Source organism: Pezoporus occidentalis, unplaced genomic scaffold (genome assembly GCF_034315485.1).
Source record: "Pezoporus occidentalis ecotype Australia unplaced genomic scaffold, CSIRO_AGI_Poc_V1 ctg11, whole genome shotgun sequence".
Classification (NCBI taxonomy): domain Eukaryota; kingdom Metazoa; phylum Chordata; class Aves; order Psittaciformes; family Psittacidae; genus Pezoporus; species Pezoporus occidentalis.
The window spans coordinates 10774649-10786397 of NW_026912886.1; the positions used below are offsets into that span (position 1 = coordinate 10774649).

General features: G+C 42.3%; 1 long non-coding RNA gene across 1 annotated transcript; it reads right to left on the minus strand.

The window, feature by feature from the left end:
* Nucleotides 1-4397: 4397 nt before the first annotated feature.
* On the minus strand, nt 4398-9126 carry LOC134167140 (uncharacterized). The gene is made up of 3 exons (XR_009966102.1): nt 8918-9126; nt 8329-8400; nt 4398-6600 (listed from the first exon to the last, which is right to left on the minus strand). It is a non-coding gene; the product is annotated as an uncharacterized LOC134167140 (long non-coding RNA).
* Nucleotides 9127-11749: the final 2623 nt, after the last annotated feature.

Genomic DNA, 11749 nt, shown 5'->3' on the forward strand with positions numbered 1-11749 from the left:
GTTAAAACATAGTCTCCTTGATGTTAATGAGGTATTCATGTACTTAAAGTTAAGCCCAAGTTTAAGTGATTTGTTGGACCAAGTCCTAAACCCTGGAAAAGGGAAGTGCTGAGATCTGTTTTGTGGAAGTGTCCACAGCTTTTAAAGAAGTGTGGCTTGGCAGCAGTTAAAAATTGCATTGATTCAAGTAAATCAGTTTAGAAATTGATGAAGATCCACTTAACCATCTTCCTTTTAAGGCTCCTTTTTAAGTCCCCTTAAAGCTAATTTGATGAAGGGTGCTTTCCAAGCAGTTTAAGACTGGGGCTTGCTCTGACTGACCACGTTCAGCTCATGAATCATAGAATCACAGAATAGTTAGGGTTGGAAAAGACCTTAAGATCACCCAGCTCCAGCCCCCCTGCCATGGGCAGGGACACCTCACACTAAACCATGTCACCCAAGCCTCTGTCTAACCTGGCCTTGAACATTGCCAGGGATGGAGCATTCACAGCTTCCCTGGGCAACCCATTCCTGTGCCTCACCACCCTCACAGTAAAGAACTTCTTCCTTACGCTGCAATGAGTAACAGCTTTTGCTGAAAATTTGTCCCTGGATACCCATATGTAATCACCTTGCTGAAGAGGAGATCTGAACAAGCAAACTTTCTGAGGTTTTATACAAATTATATACTTTATAGCAATTTTTTTTTACGTCAAAATGATCAAATTATTGTGTTCAAAGCTCTATTGAGGTGATATAACCTGGATATTACTGTAATGTACTCTGCTCCAATATTACTTACATTAAAAAACCCATCATTATGCATAGTGGGAGGACAAAGAAGGTTCTTCCCACCTTCTTGCACCTTGTAACCTTAAGGATCCCTCTGAAAAGCAGCAGGCAGCATCAGCTGGGTAATATAAATACAGCTATACAGTGCAGTGTAGTGATATTCCTGCCTCAGGGGTTGTCAGAAAATCCCATGTGTTCTCTATAGAGGAGAAAAAAAATATATATTTCTTGAAAGTCACCAATCACTTGCTTCAGTGTTTTCCTGCAGACCTTACATACACAAAAATGTATTTGAAATGTCAATTCAAAATGCTTCAGAGACAAGTTTTCCTGCTGGCAAAAGGAAGCTCGTTACTGACAGTGCTATGGGAACAAAAGTATCTGCTGAAAAGCATCAGCCAATGCCCTTCCCTTGGTCTGGGGAGCAGATAATGCAAAAGGATTGTGTAATGTGATGCAGGTCCACCTTTGGGCTAAGTGTATTAGAGGCTTGGGTGGCATCAATAAAGTACATCTAAACCAGGCCCAATTCTCACCTGTGACGCTTAACATATGCTTCAGCCACCCGGATTTGGGTGGCTTCAGGTACAGGTGTAATAGGTTGCTACATGTTCTCGCTTGATCCTGACAAAACCCAATCTGTGAGTTATTTTGAGGCCTGTCAGGTACAAGAAAATGGCACAATACATTTTACTGTTTGCATATTAATCTCATCTTTACAGAGATAAGCAATGAAATATCAATGTCTTAAATCTCTAATTCATTGATTTCAGAATTAGTCTATTTCATCTCTGTATCTCATCACAGCCATCCAGAAACAAGAGACAAGGATAAGAAATCCATAAATACCAGTGTGTGGCTAAAGAACAGTTATTCAAGATAACACATAAATATTAAAACAAGGACAGACTAAAGTCAATATGCCCAAACATGTTTTAATCACTTCATAATAAACGGATAATTTTGAGAGACTTCCTAACTCAATTATCCTTTGTTTTTTCCATTCATTGTTTTACAAATCCTCTTCTAATTCAGGATAGAGTGGGGAAGGGTGTTGGAGCACACCAGTGCCTCTCGCTGATTCTGGCTGGGTTCAGGATATGTTGAAGTCAGTGTATTCCAGTGCCTCTGGTTCAGTCCAGCAGAGATGCTGTGCTGACTCCTTCCTTTCGCCTCCACTACTGCTGCTTCTCCACCCCTTCCTAGAGGGGTGAGAAGGTGAATTCAGCACATCTCATCATAGCTCAGTCTGACACCTCTCACAGCTCTGCCACCACATTCCTGGGCAAAGACCAACATCCCTGGGGCAAGCCATGCAACTCCATCACTAAGCTGCATCCTGCTCCTGCAGCCCTCTTCCCAGCTTGGGTAGCCATGATTTGGGCTACTGCATATTGGATCTACCTACGCACCAGCATTCCCCTCAACCCTGCTCAATGCAGATGGGTTCCTTCCTGAAATATGCCTTCCTGGCAGCGCCCATTGGGAGCATTCAAATATGCAGCCATTTACAGTTTACATTAGCAATGGGGACAGACAGTGAGGGTCTGGTCACCTAAGGCAGGGCTGCTGCTGAGGTGAAGTGATTAAAGTATTAACTGCTGGAATAGTTGTCCATCCCACTCATCTCCATCAGAAGCAATTAATATGGATCATATATGTTTTGCAAGAAGAATATCTTTCCTTTCAAACCTTGGAGTAACTCCAGAGAGGATTAGGTGGAAGACTGAATGAGCTAATTTGCATAAATTAGGTAAAATGTGAATAGTAATTTGCATTCCGGAAGGCTCTCTTTGGCTCTTTATGATATATTGATGCCATCTGGAGAATCTAGCTATGAACCAGATATTTGTTGGAACAATTTTCCGCAGGCTGTTCCCACAAACTTTGCAGGTATGTTCAGAAATGTTCCCCTTTCCTCCAATCGCTTGGAGCAGGGTTAAAACCTTCTTAATATAAGTGGCCTTTTTTATCCAACAGAGGACAATTCAGATAGCTTAAGGAGAAATACTTGGTACATTGGAAATACTCTAATTGCTGTTCTTCACCTGAGGCAAATGCTCCCACATAACGCTATGTTGAACACCCATGTTAACAAGGCAGCAGGGTATCAGGGTAAGGAAAGGCTCAACCTGGAATTTCATGTCATTTTCCTCTTCTCAGCTTACTTAATTTCTTTAGAAACCATATTCTATGAACTTCTTTTTATCTCCCTTTGAGTTACACAGCTTTTCCTTGCATCATGCTATTTTCAGCCCCACTATGCTGGAGCCAGCAACGCCACAGTGATTTTCTCCAGTGCTTTCAGTAGAACATATTAGCTAATTGCCACTCTCTTTCTCTGATGGACCTTAGTGGATCACCCCCTTTTTACAGAGGCAGGAACTGAGGCACCCTTAAATCTCCAGGGCTCATAAATACTCTTCAAGATGATGGACTTCCTGTTGGCTCTTGGAGCTGCCGGTGTAGCCATCACTAAATGCCTCTATGGGTGGTTAAACCAGTGGTCTGCAGGCCCTTCTTCCAGAGCTACTGCTGTGGCTGAGGCTTCTTATAACTGCTTTATACAGACAAAATCATCTGGCTAGAGCTAGACCAGGCAAAGGTAACATAGTCAGGTATCTGTGGAGAAATGACAGTTAGTGGGTTAAAGATGTTACATGCCTCAAGGTTTTAGAGTGAGGAGACAAAGACAAAGGGTCAGAGAAGTTCAAGATGCCAAAAAATGAGAAGAAAACCTCCTAAGATATAACCTTTTTAAAGCAGGATAGTAAAGAAAGCTGACATCAAGTTCTGAATGTGGTTTATAGTATTCTCATACAGTCAGAATTGCCACCAACCCCCCAAAAGCAATTATTTCCACAGCTTTTCTCAAGACAAATGTGTCTGAGCTAAAAGACAAACATGAACTGAGGCATGAGTCACTTGCTCATGCAATTGCCAAGTTCACAGATTGAACTCCATGATAAGTCAAGTCTGTATCAGCTTCCCGTGCTTGAGAGGCTGGATTTGAAATATCCAAGACAAACAGCACTTGACTAAAACTGACAAAACTGGGTTAAAAGTAATATGATCAGATTCATTCTAAATAAACACCTTCAGAGTTAAAATGATGCATAAGGATTTTTATAACTGTATAAAAATAAGCATATACATATCTTAGAATAAAATCCTGAGAGCCCTGGAAAGCTCTCTTAGAGCTACAGATTTAGAGGTCATTTCTGTGTGACCCAAAGGCTGAGATGGTATCAAAAATACCTAAAAAGTTTCAGATTCTAAATCCCTGATTGTGCCTAACTCCTTCAGGCCATGCTTTTTTTTCCTTTTTGTGAACATCAGCAATAACTTCTTATGCAACTTTGTATATGTTCTATAAACTTACAATAGTAAATGGTAAACTGACAATTAATCAAATTAAATGTTTTTCTCTTGGTGAATGCCAGCAAGTCAATGCAAACCTTTTGTAGAGGAGCTCAGCTGAAATGAATTTCTTATTTGAAGAAACTATAATTTTTTTAAGTGGCCAAACCATTCTATTTCCTCATTTTCAACAGCTAAGTTAGTTATGTTTTTATTTCAGAAAGCTTGCAACCATCTAAATGAAAAACTTTCAAAGTATCTAAATGAAAAACTTTCAAAGTATCTAAATGAATTGTGCATTGATCTGATCTGTACTTTTTTCAGATTATTGGCTCACAAACACTGATGAATCCAGAACAGGGGAAAACCATTTCAGAATCTCGCAAATTCCCACAGACAGAAAAAAGGATTTTCTTTACTGATCTAATAACAAATAGCAATAATACTGATCGTCATAATTACAGTGATTGTGAGGATAGTTATTGGCACTCTAAATCAAACCTCTCCCGGATAACAGGAGGAGGTGGGAAGGAGTGAGGTGGGTGGATGATGGCTTACAAGGGTGGTCATTGATCGCCTTGTTCATGGTGGATTAACTCAGGAAGGGAAAATCAGATTTATTTTAGCTTCATCTGTGAAGAGACATTGAATATTTGCTTAATTTTATTGTGTACGTATGGCATAACTCAATGATTGCACACAATTTATAAAAACCCCAAACATACTAAAGCAATTAAATATTCATTAAGTTTTACTGGCTCGGGGGAGGACTAGATACTTCCTTGGGGTCTTCTCCAGCCCTGTCTTCTATGCTTCCACACCCCACAAGTCAGCTCTTACAAAACTGGCCTTTACAGGGCTGGGCTCAGAGCCACACAGGCAGTAATATGAATTTCCATTAAGATTCACTCTGAGCCCGAGGAGCATTTGGGCAGGTGGTTTGGTAAGGCAAAATGGGAGGCTCTCCTACATACTCCTGAGATGCTACAAGTTTTATGCAGTGTTTTTCAACCTCTTTAGATTTGCTGGCCTCTAAAACCTACTTGTTTTCCATGTGCAGATTCTGAGCCTACCACCAGGAGCTTTACAGCTTTGCAAGATTCATAGCTGCCCACTGCAGATCCTTTAGAAACAGCCCACAGACCCTCAGGCCTCCTTGGATCGGTGGGTTGAAAAACACTGGTTTGCATCAAAGGACTCCCAAAGAAGCTCCTGCAGGAGGGTGGTGAGGCATCCTGAATGTGCTGAAACTAATAGGACCGGCGCAAATCTTGGCTGGAGATAATGGAGTGGAGAAGTATTCATGGCTTTAAAACTGCCTGCTTGGGTACCAGTAGCAAAGCAGCTCTGCTTGACCTAATTTGCTTTATTCTCAGGTAGATTTTACAGCTCTGTGTTGCTGCTCAGTACTGTGGTACTGCTGGAGCCCCTCTCCTGTTTTAATCCATTTTAATCTTATTGTTGAGTTAATAAAACCTATTGGTTTACTAAATCAATGTAGGGTGTGATTCATTATTATGTGTGCTGGTACACAGATCCTCCCTGCAAACTCTCTCTGCTATAGACTGGAGCATTACTGATCCAATGGAAGTTGGCTCCAGGGAAAAATTACCTCTTACCAGTTGTCATAGAAAGATACTCGCTATGGTGAATTTTTGCTCGTGTGAGACAGAGGTTTTATTTGACTTTGTTGATGCTGACTGCACTTGAAACATTTTTACAAATGATTTAATCTCCAAACAGAAAAGAAACCTCCCTTTGTTTGAGTTCATACTGGAGTCATTTGTGACCATTAAGCAAAACAGCTATGTCCTATAATGAAGAGGGATTAGTAGGGAAACAAATATACTTGTTAGCTTTATCTTTCACCCTGCATTTATTAGAACAAACCCATGTTTCCAGTTTGCATTTCATTTTCTTTATGGCAGGCTGCTGGAGCCGAGACAGAAGTTTAAAAGATAAATTTATTTAAAATCTGATTTTTTTCTGTTTTTCTGTCTCGGATCAGATCATTCTTGCCAACTGTCTTCATTTAGGAGGGTTAGTCTGTATTCGACTAGAGAAACAGACAGAATTTTTTTCATGCCGTTCCTCCCAATAGCTTTCCGAAAACGATGAAATTCTATGAACTTAGAAAATATCCCTCTTATTTATGGCTTTGCAGATATCAGGGATTTGACAGAACCTTTTTCTTCTTTAAAATCCCTTTTCAGTTTTGATTTCTTTTAATTCTTGTGAGAGGACTTGGAAGGGCTTGAATCAGGAAGTGCTGGTCTCCTGGGAGGTGTACACTGGTTTTTCTGATCAATAAGAAATATCTAAGCTGTCACATGCTATGTAAAAAAATCAGGGTAAACTCCCCTGTGCTATGTGCAAGCCACAAGTCCTTGTACATAAGAACACATCCCAGGGTAACAAAACCAGGACTCCCAAGGACTTCATGACAGCTGTGAAGGTCTCCAGGCTCTGACATATGATCAAGAGAGAGCGACTTAGCAAGTTACCAAACATCAGAAGAGCTGAGGTAGCAATCTGGGCACACGTTCTTGGCTTGTGACGAAGATATAATAATGCAATTTAACTTAGCTGACAGTGAAACAAAGTGAAGCTACATCATATTATTTTGCGTTAGCTCCAGGCAAAGAGCATATGTATGGACAGGTACATTCACCCTGCTGACGTGCAATAACATATTAAGCCTCTATGACCTCATGTTTTATCCAAAACCATCAGATCTTGCTTCAAATATCTTAGGCTTTTACTGCATCAGCCAAAGGGGATTCTTTAGCCAAGGTTCACCAGGGAAAGGCAGCAGGGATACACCACCCCCTGTGCAAATTAGTGTCATGCAAACAGATTGCACTGAGCCAATGTGAGGTTTGTGGTCCCAATACCACCAGCACAAGGAGACAATGTTCCACAGGACAGACTCAAATCTTCAAGCTAAGGTCAAATATCTAAACCTTAATTCAGATGCGGGTCAATGGAAACAGGGTCCCATTACAGAAAGAGGCCTCAGCTGCACAAGTGAAGTGCCTGGATTTCAGCCACCTCAGAAACATTAAGGGATTTTTACAGACTTAAATGGCCTTTGCCCTGTACTTACTCGGGTGCCTTCTCCAGCAAATGGCACTCTGGAGACTTTCAAAGAATAACCAGGAAAATGCAGGGAATTTACTTTGAACTAGGAGTATTTGGTTTGGGAATTAAAAAGAGACAACGACAGCTTGAAAATGCAAAATCAATCATGAACTAGTTCATTAGGGCAGTGAGAGTCTCAGCTGAGAGGGCTGAGGCCCTGAGCTCCATTTGTACATTGCTATAGATTGCTCCATTGTGGTTGTTGTTGCCTTAATTTCCTTCAGAAAGGCAGGTTGGATAACAGTATCTGGAGTCTTCCTGTAGACAGGGCAGGAGGATGGGATTAGTGCTCATTTTAGATGGCAAGAAGAGAACCTGAGCACTGGTTGAGTACAGGAAGTGACGAGGAAGGCTTTATTTCTTTCATATCCAGAAAGCTGCTTATCTCTCTGCCCCCACTTTTGGTTACCTTCTGTTTCTCCTGCTTTTGTCACGATGCAGCAGCACCCAGCAGTCAGCAGGGATGGAATTAATGTGTTTAACGTTAATGGGAACGTTTCCGAATGTTTTATCCCAACCAGCCCTTCGGAAGCTGTAACCAGGCTTTTGCTTCCCAGGACCCTTTAAAAGCTTCCTTTTCTTGTCTTTGCTGGGATCTGGGGCCAGCAAAGGGTGAAGTTGTCTAGCTTCAGCCTGGACATCGGGTGGGTTGGGGATTACCACGTAAAGTGCCATCTATTTGGCACTTGAAGGAGGAGAGCGAGGGCTGATATTTGGTCTCTATTATTTGTAGAATAGCAAATGAAAGCACAAGGCAAGCACATGCAAACGTCTAGTTGGTTGAGGCTGTGGCTGGCTCCTTATTGATTCCCTCATTTGTCCTGTTCCTTCCTATTATTTTCCCCAGGATGGGATTATCTCTGGATGATAAATTATCCTTTTTCATCTAAAGCTGGTGAATGGCATACAAAGGCACTGCTCTCCACAGCACCTCCTGGCACTATTGTGACACAGCTACCAAGAGGTGGGGACAGCCACATGCAATGTGATCTGTCTGGCTCAGCGAGTTCAGGGGAGAAAAGCAGGCAAGGAGGACAAGGACAGAGCTCCCACCTGCATGAAACAGAATACAGGTAACTTCCCTCATCCTCTTGCTGAATTGGCATATCTTGGAACTATGAGGTCCTAATGATGGATTAAATACAGCAGGAAAGGGTCAGCAAGCTCTGACTGTGAAATTAATCACCCAGCAACAGTTGCGGAGGGCAGTTGTGTTGCTAGAATGCAGTGCTCCTTCCTCCGAGGACACAGTGAGTGCTAGGGTAGGCTGGAAAGGAGGGTTTTCCCAGTACCTGTCCCTCTTGCCCCCTTTTCCTTTCACAGTTTTCTTTTTGGATCAATGTATTTCAAATCATCAGTCCACCCTGGCTTTTTTTACAGCAACTGACCTAGCAAGAACTGCATCAGTAAAAAAGAGCCTCTGACTGAAATTTCAGCTACAAATCACTGTCAGACTTCAAAGGTAACTTTTCTGCTACAGAGCTGGAGTTGATATATATGTACATAGGACCACCAAAAGATTCTATTCTTCTACTCCATGGAGTATTTTCAGTTCTTGACCCAGGGTTATATCTGTGTACAGGGAGAAGAACAGGAAAGAAGGGGGGAGCAGGAGAGAGAGAAAAAAGTAGGACATTAGTACCTGTGCTTTGTGGTCCAGGTATGAATTAAGTTATTCTGCTGAGAGTAGAGGTGCTAGGCAGGATCTAGGGGAGCTGCTGAGGTTCCCCTGATTTTACACACCCTGGTGAAATAACCATAAAAAAGCCAACATGAAAAGCTCTGACCATTCTTGTGTGTCTCTGCTACTCCCAGTGCAAAGCTCTTTCCTTGTGCACTTGTGTATGAATATGCCCAGGTACCCCTGAGATTAGGTTTATCTTTAAACAAGTTCCCTGGTGACTCCTGCAGCACAATCTCAGTTGGCAGCCACTGCTCTCTGTGTGGGTTATGCTTTCTTATTATTCCCAGCACAGGGCAGATCTATCAGGGAAGAGACAAGGACATTTTGTGTCAGGGCCTGAAAAAAGTCTTCATGCATAGCGCTTGTAGGCAGACAGCTCAAATTGCTGGCACAGAACTAAACTCTGGAGTCCTCCTGATACCCGGATGATTGTTCTTCTCAACCTACTTGCATTTTATTTTACGTGTCTCTTATTTCCACCTCTGCCGCTTGAACCACTAAGTTACAAATCTGCCTAGTAGAAGAATCTCTGCTCCATCAAATGGCCTCCCTGGGCTTTAGAACTCCATTAATTAGCATCTTTTAAATGGTTGGGTAATATTCGTTTCTCCTCTTCGAAACTATTTCCCCAAGCCCTAATTTTAATAAAGCTGGTGCTCATGAACGTTTGAATATTAAAGCCCTTGGTTACAGAAAGACGAAAGAGGCATTTTAAAAGACAGCTGAGTAGGGATTACTTAAATGGCTGACATAATTCTGTGTGTATGTGTGCGTGTGTGAATGTGCAGCACCTCGGAGATAAAACATTGTCTTAAAGGCATTTCTGTGTCAGTGTGTATAAGGTCAGAATAAGTGCCACTTGGGTGGCTGTGTCTGTCAGGATAGTAACAACACCAGGGCCCCTGGGGAAACGTAGTACAGTGCAATATGTTTAAGTGTGGATGACAGCTTATTTCAAAACACAAGAGAAAGGGCTGTGTTTGCTTTGTATAGTTGCATGCACTGTTTCAGGTGTGAAAAGTGAACTGAAAGCTGCTGTATGCTTAAAGAACTTACATTGAGAATGGTGGTTTGTTTTTTTTATTGAGAGCATAAAGCTGGGTATTCTTCACTCAAACTTTATAACTCCACCATCTGTGGCTGCTGATGCCAAAGGCAGAAGCAGTGAGCCTGGTTCTATGCAAAGCACTTATCTGATGGGATTGATGCCACCAAAATCAGTAGGTTGAGCAGGGTATCACTAGCAGGGGTTTCCTCACCTTGCCAGCAAGGTTCAGCTTTACCCTGGAGGAACCAGAGAGCAGCCTGGACTGCATCACCCTTTCTTTTCCTCTCCTGACACTGCCAACAGAGGTGTCAGACTGATGAAGGTTTTCATTATGTTGCTACATCTTGTCAGCTATGGACAGGGCATAGACTCTTTGATTCATATCTCACAGGCTAGTGGATCAGATGGGAATGGTTTCTGTCTTATCACAAGTCTAAGGCTCGGTGATCAGTGAGGTATAAGTATTTCTTCAGATACTTCAGCCTGCCTGAGCAAGATTTACAGCAGTTTCCTTGCTGAAAGGCTTTATACACTGTCAGACCTCTCCTAAGTCAGAGAGCTGCCTATCAACGGACTGTTATTTGCTCAGAAAGCAGCTGTGTTTTCCCACTAGATGTAATGGCACTGCCATGATTTGTAGCTGTTGTAAAATGATGATAATCTGTTATTCACAGCCTACCAAAGGTGTAGTCCCTGGGTTTTGCTGAGCCATACCAAGTACCCAAGCTAATATAATACCTTTAAAATAGATTGGAAAATTGGTTCTTCTTTTGATTCACCTGCCATGCCCTGATCTTGCTGCCCTCTCTGCTATGGTCATTGCTGACCCTGAAAGCATCCTGAGGAAACCTTGGGGAGCTGATCCTGCTCCCAGGCAATTCACACAGTGGCAATGCTCCTCACCTCTGGTGGTGCTCAGGTGAAAGAAAGAACCAATTTTTCAATAGTTTCACTCCCTGTATTGGAGTCAGTGATGGATTCAGGTAACAGTTTCAAATTTTCAGCCATTTTCTTCTTAACAAAAAGGCTTTCCAAGAATGCACCAGCACAGTGTGTGACAAGGATGCATGGGCTGCACTGAGCCCTTCTCCCTTCTGCCAAACCATGAACCTCTAGCCACTGAACCTTAAGGAAATGTTCCTTAGCTGACCCTACTCACAGAATAGTCATGGGAAGTCAACATTGTACGCTGACTTGCAGACAGAAGGCTGGCACCCTGTATTTGGAGGTCAGCATGTTGAATTTGGAGGAATTGCAGCAAAAAGATAATGCAAGAGAGCCCCCTTCATGCTAAGCCATGAAGATGGCTCCTAGCTCCTCTGCAATTTCCCTCTAAGCTATGGGAAATGTGTATGGTGCAGAGAATCTACCAACAGAGATCTGACTGCAGAGGTCAGGGATTTATATTCATGTTTTGCATGGTCACAAACTTAAAATTAGTAAAGAATACTGAAGTTTGACTGCTCTTCCCCCTGCTTGTTGGAATCCTCTCTGTGGTCTGGGGTTATTTCCAAAGAACCCCTTTGTAATTCTAAATACTGGTGCAAATAAAGATGGAGTGAAGAAGAGGCTGATTTTGATTTGCTGCAGATGAGTACAAATTCAGCCCTTGGGTTTGGAGCTGCTAGTGAAAGGATGAAGTCCAATGGCTAATACGTAGGACTAAATAGCTGGCTAAAGTGGCAGCGGCAACACTGTGGCTCTTCAGCTGCGTGTGGATCACAAGCCCATCTATCTTCCAT